This window comes from Macadamia integrifolia, unplaced genomic scaffold, assembly GCF_013358625.1.
Source record: "Macadamia integrifolia cultivar HAES 741 unplaced genomic scaffold, SCU_Mint_v3 scaffold2620, whole genome shotgun sequence".
Taxonomy (NCBI): Eukaryota; Viridiplantae; Streptophyta; class Magnoliopsida; order Proteales; family Proteaceae; genus Macadamia; species Macadamia integrifolia.
Window position 1 is genome coordinate 9,667 of NW_024868839.1, and position 11,957 is coordinate 21,623.

Here is an 11,957-nt window from a genome sequence, read left to right on the forward strand (position 1 = left end):
CTAGGAGTCTAAGTTTTTCTTCCACTTCAACAATTGACTAAAGCATTAAAAAGTTTGAAGCAAATCTAGTTTTGCAAGGATATTTTAGATCCTTGTTTGTGAAACTCCTCATCAACTGTAAGACAATTATTGACTTGTACAAGTAGTCAATAATTCTTTTCGCCTCATCAAAAATTTCTTGAACCCAAAAAACCTTTTCATAGATATCCTTCAACATTAGATTGATACCATGGGCTGCACATCGAGTCTTAAACCACCAATGATACTTTCCAGTAAGCATATCAAGTGCACTTGAATAATTGGATGCATTGTCTGAAATTAGCTGAACCACTAAATTTGGGCCAATACTTTGAATCTCTCTATCAAGAATATCAAATATATAAGAAGCAATCAATCTAGCATGAGAACACTCCTTTGACTTCAAAAAGAGAGCACCACTCGGGGAATAAGCAATCACATTAAGAAAAGAGCTGAGAAGACCGGTGGGCTGTCTGGCCCACCTGTTGGCCCTCCAACGAGATTTTTGAGTCCGAATGGGCCCAAAACGGATGGGTAACATTCTTTTATGATTTTAAACATGATTTAAACATCAAATTTCGTTAGTTTTGTCCCCAAAGTGGTGAAATGTTAACTTCATTCACTTATGATAGGTTTCACTAGAAACTTACGTTTTCTCGCGCTGGATCTCACCCATACCGAGTGTGAGCTTTTGTACACAACAAGTAAGTGGAGAGAGGACATTTGACTTTATTTTAAGGCTTGTTTTGCATCATTCAATTGTATCTAGACTATCCATGTCATCATGCAAATTATGTGTAGATTAGCCATTCGCATGCAATTGCTTGTGCATTATAAACAAATGATTATGATATGTGTGTTGTGTTTTACATTCTCAATGCTAAATGATTGATGTGCTTATGTGATGAATGGTTGGATTACTGTGCATGATGCATTATTAGACTAGACACCGTAGTCGGCTTGGAAACAAGTGCATTGGTGGCTCATGGTATGGGACGCGGTGGTACTATGCAATCGTACTTTGTCATATAGGAGCATGCGGTATAGGATTTTCATTCCTTGTGCTACAACCTTTCCCAACAGGGGTTGAGGTGTTGGTTTATCACTTGGGGGGAAGCAGTGGTCGTAGTTGTCGGGTCACTGTGGCGGTTAGACATACGCCCGGCTGGTCATTAAGACAGTCGACAACATCAGTGGTATATTCAAAAGGTCCAATCGTACTGCTTTTAAATTGCTAAAGTCAACACCTTTACTTTTTTGTCATTTACTTTTATGTTGAGAGCCGATGGTCGGTATGCTTTACTTTTCTGAGTACTCACGGTGGGCCTTCTCCGACAACCCTATGGGCGTATCGAGGGATGGAGTTCACAGCTCGTACCAGGGGCATACGCGCACTGTGGTTGTAAGTAGCACAAAACCAAAGACTTAGTAATGTTGTTTAGGTGGATAAGATTTAAAATGAATTGCATAGCATATAGTGCATATAGATGTGATTGTTGTGTGGTCTTTCTTTTCACTTACTGAGCTAGTGAGCTCATCCCACGTGCGTACCTTTTTTAGATGATTTTGCAGGTCACCCGCCTAAAGATCTTGAGTCGGGCCCCACAGTTGAGTTTCCTGATGAGGATTGGTGGGTCCCTGAGGAGTATGAGCACGGTGTTGATTACACGTACGAGGGCTGTGCTGCGGGACCGCAGTAATGACACCGTACAAGATTTTACTTTTTGATTCTTTTGATGACTTCTCCTTTTTGTGTACTTGATACGTAAATTATTATTCTTTTTGTGTAAATATCATGCCTGCGGGCCCATATGTACTTATCTATATACTACAATTTGGGTATCAAGTATATTGGGGATATTTACAGGTAATTTAAGTCTTCCGCTGAACTTTTGAACACTTATCTTGATGTGGATATGTTGTGGTGGGGTACTATATCAGATGATCCTGGCAGGTTTAGGTTAACTAGAGTTAACCCGATCACCGGTCTGGTTCTGTGTGAATGGGGTGTGACAACGGTGGTATCAGAGCAATGATGCTTTATCCACTTACAACATACCATTTAGACCCCGTAGAGTCTATAATAGGAAGTGGGGTGGGTAAATGTAAAACATTTGTAAGAATTAAAAGCAAAAAAAAAAAAAAAAAAAAATGGTTGCATTTAATTATTGCATTTCATGGCATGCATTAGAGAAAACTTGTTTGGAATAAATAAAAGACTAGTTATTTGATTTCATAACCCATCGAGTATGGATTTGACAAAATTTCGACAGCATAACAACACTAAAATATGATTTTGCAAAATTTTCAAATAAAAAGCACCTGATAGACAACATACATATATGAATAAGCATAATCAACAAAGGCTAACTAACGTTGTTACAATCGAATTACAATAAGTTTGTCAAGCAGACAAAAACAAACAAAAAGTCACCAACAACATCATAATACCATACTAGCAAGTCCAAATTATAGAGAAAAGTACAAAAAAATATAGTCCACCATAAACACATAAACAACATAGAGACCAGTAAAAAGCTGATTAGGATAGGCAAGCTAAGTCCTCAGAGACCCTCGTCATCGTCTAGCTCTATTACTTCATCCCTCCTAGGCCTCGATCTAACATTGAATGGACGATCGTAGTAATCAAACCTTGAATTCACTAGTTGCACATCCCTCCGGAGTCGGGTAAAATCCACTGAAATAGCATTGATCGTTGTGTCCAAATCCTCGCTCAATCTTAGGAAGAAATTCTCTAATGTAGCTTGCCTTTCTAAGATATTTTCCTCTCTGGTAGCACTCTCATCTAGTCTTCTCAGAATCTGATCTTGCCCATCTTTCAAGGCCCTCATACTAGTCATCATACTCTCAAAGTCAAATGCACCACTCTCAGGTGGTGGGGCCCTATACTGCGAGTCTGCAGCCCTAGCAAAGTTAGGATCAACATCTCTGAAATCAAGAGGCTCCTCCTCGAGGATATCCTCATGATGGAAGTCCTCCTCCTTGAATTGAGGAACATAATCCTCGTCCTCCTCACTATTTTCCTCCTCCTCCATGTGGACATCCTCCCTATGGACATTTTCCCTATTCCTGCCTCCTTGAGATCCTGCTCTCTGAGGTACATCCATAAGAGCTTGGAGATCCATCCTGTGTAGGTTTTCCCTATTAAATTTGTTCGCAGGAGTCTTTCCCTCCTCACCACTCAAATGGCTTTTCAATCCTTAAATCTAACTTAGATCTAGGTTAGAATCATCTTATAAGACCTTAGATGTGTAGAAAATGTGATTGGAACAGTCCCATTTGGTTTCCCAAAGGTTGAGGAACGTTTTAAGGAAGTAAGCAAATTTCTGCCCCCACACATGGGCGAAGACCGACGGGCGAAGCCGCCCGCTTGAGGACGCCCGTCTGAGGGGGTAGCACCTCTCTTCCCACCGGTGGGCGAGGACCGACAGGCAAACCCGCCCGCCTGAGGGTGCCCGCCGGTTGGACTGGTGGGCAAATTCAAGTCAGCCCATGAATCAAACATGAATGTGCAACCAGTTTGCTTCCAAAAAATTTTTACTTCTTCAGCGTATTTTTCAAGGTCCTTTCTTGCTTCAGGAATTATTCTTCCATGAAGGGTTCCATAACTTGGAATAGGAACACTAGGACCATAACGGGTTGTGCACTTCACAAAATTGATGAAAGCATCCGATTGAACAACATTGAAAGAAATGTTATTTTTAATAAAAAGGTCACGAAGAGATTTCTCCCAAGTTGGTTTGTCCATCTTTGGGATCATTTCCTCCATTGTGGACTGCTTTTGACAAGTTATAGTTAAAGGAGTCAAAGGAGAAGAACCAACTATACTCTCACCATTGGTACAATTCTTCCGCTTTTTACTACTTGATTCAGAATTAATAGCAAGAAGAGCTTCTGCTTGGACATCATCTGATATTTTCTTACAATAGGCAACATCATGACCACTAACCTTAGCTAAATGATACTTGAGTCGAGTGACCCCTCAAAAAACTTGTTTTTCACAAAATTTGCATTTGAAATGTGAACTATCAAGTTGCTCAGCATGTTGCCAAACCTTATCTTTTTGTCTTCCCATTTTTCCTATTTGTTAAAAGTTGAAACACAAAAAAAAAAAAAAAAAAACAACATAAATCATTTCATATAAACAAACAAATAAATCATATTAATAATTACATTACATAAGCAAATAGCCTCTGGATAATTAAAGAATCAAGTTTTCAAGTCCCACTAACATGCATAGCCTTTACAATAGCATTGGTCATTTACACTTTATGATCATTTTCTGAATCAAACAAGAAGACCTTACCATAGTTTCATTAGCATGCATAAGACTATATAGAAAACAAAAGCCTGAAATTGTAACCAATCAACTCTTAAAACTATTATCAAGCAAATAACCTCATAAGCTAGGACCCATCAACTGATTAGAGTCTAGAAAGACCGAGACCCAAATGGAATGATGTTCAGATTCAATATGAGAGTATCTAACTAGCTGACTTTGAGCCATGAGAGGGAAAATATTTTACTGCATAGACCCACCAGTTATAACAGGAACCATTTGTTCAGGTTTTCACACATTATAACTACTACATCCCTATTGCAATTGTTGAATAAGAATCACAAAATGAAACCAGATAAATTATAGTGTTTCTTGACATTATTGAATAGTACAGTCATAAAATGCAGAGTAAAGCAATTGCAAACATAGTACTGCAACCATGAAGTTGTATTTAAGTCCAGCATAACCAAGTACTGAAAATGATTACTCACAGCCTCATAGTTTACAAAGAATATAAATGAATACTGATTGGTCTAAGAAAAAAAAAATACTAAAGAAAAAGCACATACTTAAAGAACTGAAGGACACATTTCAGATTTCACAGCTTGAACAAAACACTCATGAAATAAAAAAAAATTGAAGAACACATACCTTCAACCAGCAGAGAAGAGTCAAGAGACTCAAGTCTAAGTGACCGAAGTCATGACTACCGGAGTATCACAGAAGGGACAAGAGAGAAGATAAACCTCTAAAGAAACCGTCGACCAATCTCTGAAGAAATTGCCGACCAACCTCTGAAGAAACCGCTGACCAACCTCACAGTCGAACAACCTCCTTTAGTGCTCCCAAGCTCACATCGCCATGGCTTCGGCTGAATCTATCCCAAAACCTTAAATCCCCTGTCTCAGGACTCTTTCCACCAATAACCACAGTTGTTCCATCTTGCAAGGCCCAAATCTTTAGGGAAAGGTGGGGTTGGGAGGGCAATGGGACATAAAAATATAATCAGAAGCCAGATAGATCATCAAAGTCCTTAATAATCTGCAACAAGAACCCATTATCATAACACAAGTAGTTCACCTGTGAATGAGACAAGAAACTGATGCAAGTCGTAAGCATCAAAGCGCCAAACCCAGCATAAACAATCGGCACTCCTGGCCTCACGAGTCACGATGAAGTTATGAGAAATAGATTGGAAAACAGAGCGGCGGAAATTAGGGGGAGAAACAAAACGTAGAAGTGAAAATTTTGGGAGAATGAAGAAGAAGATGAGAAAAAACAAAACCCTAATCGGTTTTGGGCTTTGTTATCCGACTTTTTTTTTTTTAAGTGTGTTTGAACCGAATAATTCGGTTTAAATCGGTTCGGCCCGATATATTCGTGTTTTTAAATCCAATTAGAAAAAATCATGATTTTTACCGAATTTTATTTTCAATTAGGATTCAATCAGAATTTTTCATTTAATTCGGAAAAATTCTGGTTCGCCTGAATTATTTGCGAATAATTCGGAGAATTTAATAACTATGTACCTAGCTAGCACCTCTCTCTCTCTCTCTCTCTCTCTCTCTCTCTCATAAGGAGAGAGATGTCATTTAAAGGAGCGAGGAATAAAGAATGACACAGGGAGGCACTAGCGTTTGCTATGCAATCTGGCTGCTTTTTTCTTTAACCCCCTAAAAGATATGACATTTTAATTGAGACATAATAAGAAGTTGGTGTGTTTCAGTTTTAAATGAAGCATCTAGTTTCATCATATGGCTTACGATGTTTAGGTTTTCCCTCATTTTTTCAATAGTTCATATACTGCGCTTTCCCCTCCCAGAGGAGAGCAATATCTTCAGCAGAAAACCCAGATCCAAACTTAGCTTATGATCTTATAACACAGAAAACAAAGGGAGACAGAGAGGAGAGTGATATCTTCGTGCAAGGTCTAGAAGGAAATCAGGTTTGGAGAGAGAGAGAGAGAGAGAGAGAGAGAGATGAGGCAGAGAGGAAATCAGATTTGGAGTGCATGAGTAACACAGAGGGAGATGAGAAGTCGCGCGAGGTTTGGATGCAAATCTGTGAAAGATTAAATCCCCAATCTGTAAATCAACCCTAAGTCGTGTTCAGTTCAGAGTGAACCGGTCCAGATGAGAACTGTGGTCGGTTCATGAGTTAATAAACCAGATGAAGCTCATACCTTCTCACTCTCAATCTCCACCGTCCAACTCAGCACTCCCACGTGTCATTCTCTGCATGCAGAATAACACAAAAATCACAAGATCAAGAATAACGGACGATTTTCATCCCTATGTAAGGGTTTGACTTTTGAAAAGTGTCGCTCCTTAAATCATTCTTAGTGCTCAGACACGAGAGCGGATCATCATCTGCTTGTACGATATAACTTAGTTTCAAGGTCGTATCTGCCAAGTGTCCAGCTTTCTTGCAATGATGGTCTATCATTAATATTTATGGATAGTTTACAGTGCCACTCTCTGGAGGATGTTAATATTATAGGAACACTCCCTCTCTTTCATCAAATTATACTTAGACCCTTTATCATTAGTTTCTATTAAGTGATGTTATGAAATGACATTTTAGCCCTTATGATTAAAACACCCTTATCTCTTTCTCTCCTTTTCTCCTTCTCCGTCCACCACGAATTTCTTCTCTAGAGCTTTCAGCTTTCCCTGTCAAGGATTTTAATCTCCTACTCACTCTTCAAGCATCCCCAAGTCAAGATTTCATCAATTGAGGTAACTGAAGAGAGAGAGATTTGCTTATTTTATGCATGTTATCAGTTGGGCATCATTTTAATTTCCTTTTAGAATTATTTGTTTGTTTTCTATAACTGGTTTCACGTTTGGTTCAAGTAGTGTTCTATGAAACAGTGAAGCTTTTGAATATTTTCTGTGGAAGGTTTTGGGGTTTTTGGGGCCCTGTGGAATTCTCTTGATTCGTATTAAATCGTATTCTCTTGGAAGCTTTTTTTTTTTGGGGGGGGTGGGGGGAATGATTTATCTAGTCCAAAATAACTGATTTCTCTTGTTTTTTGACTGTGATTTCTCAAATTCGATGGATATAGAAGTTCCTTTTCTCGCTAATTTTCAATTATTTGATATATAATGGGCTACTAGAGATTTTATATGTCTAATCTTCTACTACTGACATTGGACTGCACGAACCTGTACTGGTTTCAAATCAATAACAAGAAGCTCACGGAATCCGAACCAATTCCAGGTATCTAACCTAAGAAACCGTTGTGTCCGAGGTCCAACAACTGTAGGCGAGTTGCAGGGCACCTCCCCCCGCCATTGTGGATCTGATTTTCAAGCCTGTTCAATTGAGTCTCCTCCGCTGCTATAACCATCTTCGCAAAAATCACAATAACACTAGTGGAGTCAACAAGCCCCCGTCCCAGCGAGCCAATGCAAGAGAGGAAGGAATGGATATTCGCTCGCTTGCTCAACCGCTCCCCAGCTCTGGATCTATTGGTTGATGGTTGCAAGGGTATTTTAGGTACTTAGTATTTAATAAGGGCATTTTGATAATTAAAATAAAATATAATAGCTGACATCAACATATAAGGTATATTCTTTAATAGTGATTGACGGTAAGAGGTCTGAGTCTAATTTGGTGAAAGAGAGGGGGTGTTCCTATAATATTGAAATTTTCCAGAGGGTGGCATTGTAAATTACCCTTTATCCCGTTTTTTAAATTCTTTTTATCTCTATTTTTGTGGGGAATTTGAAATTATTCAGATGTTTTTAATCATTTTTTATCTCCTTATTTGGGGTAATTTCAGATCGGGTAGTTACCCAATTCAAAATACCTCCACGTTTCCTGTGCTCTATCTCATATTAAAACGTTCTTTGTTTATCTCTACCCTGTTAGTAACTGAAGTATCGGCTTCTCTTTTCTCCCTTCTCTATAGGTGTTGGGGTGCCCATTAAAGTCTCTGGAAACTGGAAACTATCCAATGAACGTGTTCAACCTCTTGATGACCACTTCAATGAAAACTAAAAAAAATTCATAAGAATTCAGAATTTGAGAATATATTTAAAAAAAAAAAAAAATTGTGAATTCCTAATGTGAGAGAAAGAGAGATGGAAGATATTTCGAATCGTGGATATTAAAAATATTGGATAAATAAGTTGACGGAAAGCTACCTCCATAAGACTAGCTTAACTCTTTTGGTACGTAAAGATCCGTTCTCGACAGGCACCGCATCATTGTACTCATTTTGCGCCATAACATGTCAATAGACTCAACACTCGCATGTTTTTCCGGATTGAAAAGAAAAGGAAAAAAGGTATGCAGTTCTGCATTTGATTTGTACAGTCACGTCCATGGTTAGTAAGTTCAGGGACGATGATAATATGAGAATGGATACGTGCGGTAATTAAATAGACCACATGAAAATAATACGTTTATAAAGTTTGGTACAATAAAACATGCGCGGCAATAATATGGTATGTGTTTAATATGATTGCTATGTAAAAATCTAGTAACAAAAATACGGATTTATTTTAATATTAAGAATGAACTAAAACTGATTGTTTACAATTAAATTGTAATATCTCATACTTTCATGAACACCTATATCCAATCTAGCTTTCCAATTGAAGATCATTTCTCAAAAAAAATAAATTTCACATCTAATATTAATTAAGTTTAATTATATCTATCATAATTAATGTTGATAGGTGATCTATCAACCACTTTCTATCATAGTAAATAATAGCATATATTTATCAAAATAATAATAATAATAATAATAATAATAATAATAATAGTAACTTGTGGATAATCATTTAATAAATTAAAATATTATTATTGATATTATCTTATCAAACAAGAAAATCCACAACAACCCCTGCTGATGCAGATTCATATTATAAAACTGAATCAGATTGTGTATAGGTCCATTCAGATATTCAATAATTCAATTTTAATAACCAACAATTGATTCGTAATTAAGGTAAGATTTTAAATTGGGTGACAAAATTATAATTAAGTAGATTTCATGGGCTAATGGATTGGAACAAGAGGGTGAAGTTAAATAAACGGTATAAGGTAATAAAGAGAGATGGATGGGCAATATGGAAAGAGAAGTTGAAATTAACAAAATAAGAAAGTGAGACATGTCATTCACATTTTTCTCAAAATTGAGAAACCTATGGAAAGAGAGAAGTGTCATTTTGACTTTTGGAGTTGAGTTTTTTGTTTTTTGTTTATCCCAAACTAAACGTGATAATAAGAAAAAAATGTATTATATGCGTTTAATACGGGTACTTATAAAATACACGTATAATACGGATTTTTTGAATTGATATGCTAAATTATGACTTTTTGATTGAAACGTTTGGACACAATCCATGTATTATACACAAATTTACTAACTATGGTCACGTCCCTCTTTCAAAACACGAGTCACAAGCAAGGTTTTAAAATTCTGAATTGATATCGGGATTGCTAAGGAGAATACTAATCCAGATCATCTTGAATCGGATCTGATCGTATCAGATAGATTTATCTGTTATTTTTAATAAAATTCCTTTTTATTACTATTTAATCCTTATGCCTTTCCTGTGGATCGGTCAAGGAATCGCACTGATCAAGATCGATATTGATCTGATCCAACTAATACAGATTGATTCGATCAAATTTTTATAGACCATGGTTATGAGCGCCACACCGTTCCATCTTCCATGTGTTTTGTGAATTACAAGCATAATTTTAAGAATTGGACTGGATCGAACAAGGGCAAGATTGCAAGATCGGAATGGTATTGATTGATCCAAAATCAATATTGATCGAGACCGATCCCAAGTTTTAATACCTTGATCAAGAGAGAGAACTTGTTGGTTCCTACCATAGTTAGTAAAATACGCGTATTATTTGTGTATAATACGCACGTTCAAACATTTAATTCAAAAGTTCGTAATTTGTCGTATCAATCCAAAAAAACCTTTTAATACACGGATTTAAAAGATAACTGTATTATACACTAATAATACTCGTATAATACGTTACATACTCAATAAAACTTTTGGGTTAACAAAAAAAAAAAAAAAAAAAAAGATTAACCCAAATGGGCCAAATCCCGATTCTCGACCCCTGTCTTCTATCAAGAACCCTAATCAATGGAAACTATAACCCTTCTCTTCCCTCATCTAAGTAAACCAAAAAAAAAGAGGAACTCTTGCCCCAGTGAAGAATTATAAAGAGGGAAATGACACGGGTGTTCTTTTCCCTCTGTTCTTGCAATATTGCATCTGAGAAATCAAAGGAGTTGAAGGGAGGAGGTTCTTGAGCCTTAAAATTGATCCGTGACCGATCTTAGATTGTATCCCCATGGAAATTTCAAGAAAATCCATGTGCATCTCTGGGATGAATGATTGCAAACATTTATTCTCCATCTTCTTGAACATTGTTTTCGTACCAAGAAAAAGAAGAAGAGAACATGTAAAAATAACGAGACGCGATGAGGTTTGATTCTCCTTTTAGTTCTTTCTGTCATACCCTTTTTAGGGGTTAAATGTAATTAATATTAAATGTGAAAATTCAAAAGAATGAGAAATGATTTCAAATTGGAAAATCAGATTGGATTTGAGTGTCCATAAAAACATGGTAGATTAGAATTTAGTTTCAAACAATCATTTTAAGTCCCAGATTTTTGTTCATGGATTTTTACAGAGCAACCATATTAAACACATATTAAAAGCACACCGTATCATTGCCATACGCATTTTATTGCATCAGATTTTTTGAAACGTATTATTACCGTATAGTCCATTTAATTGCCGTACTTATCCGTTCCTGTGTTATTGCTATCCCAGAACTTACTATGGTTCCCACATAACACATACACACACTCTCTCTCCACAATTAATTCTTAAAATAATAATTAGTTAAAAAATTAGACAAAAACTTTTATGCATAACTGTTCATGAACACAACCATGAGATGGTTGATAAGGGTCTAAGGTGCACCCTCTTCATCCCATCCAATGATTGTGTGTATTTTTCACTATGCATGATCTTGAAAATCCAACGACTAAGGTGCACTGCCGCTCATTACTTAATATTTTACTATTTTTGTGGCTTTGATTTAAGTTGAACTATTTATCCAATCTCAGCCTCATAAATTCACTAAACCAAGTAAAGTATTAAATTACCCACTATGTCTCTAATTTCAAATTACTTCCATAAGAGATATATTTGTTTATTTTAGTGGGTTGTTTTCACTAATTTTGGCGGGTGGTGGTTGATGTTTGACAAAGGTTACCATCATACAAGTCCATGCATGGCGCGTTATTCCCACCTACTATATTAAAAATTCTAAAAGACCAATGGTATTTGGTAAAGCATATTCACATCTACTATACTAAAAAAATGTTAGGTGGATATCGATTCAGATTTCATAAAAAAAAAAAAAATCGATATGGATCAGATTGGATCGGTCATTTTTCCCTTTAAAACGAGACTAATACTTAATTCAATTGGTATACAGTCGATTTGAATTGATACTTAGAACCAAATTTGGTTACAATTTTTCTAGTTATTTTGGCAGAAACTTTGATTACATGCAGTTAATACTAGAGATGGTGGGTTCTCAGTTAAATTTATTAATTGAGATTCAATTTGGGGATCCT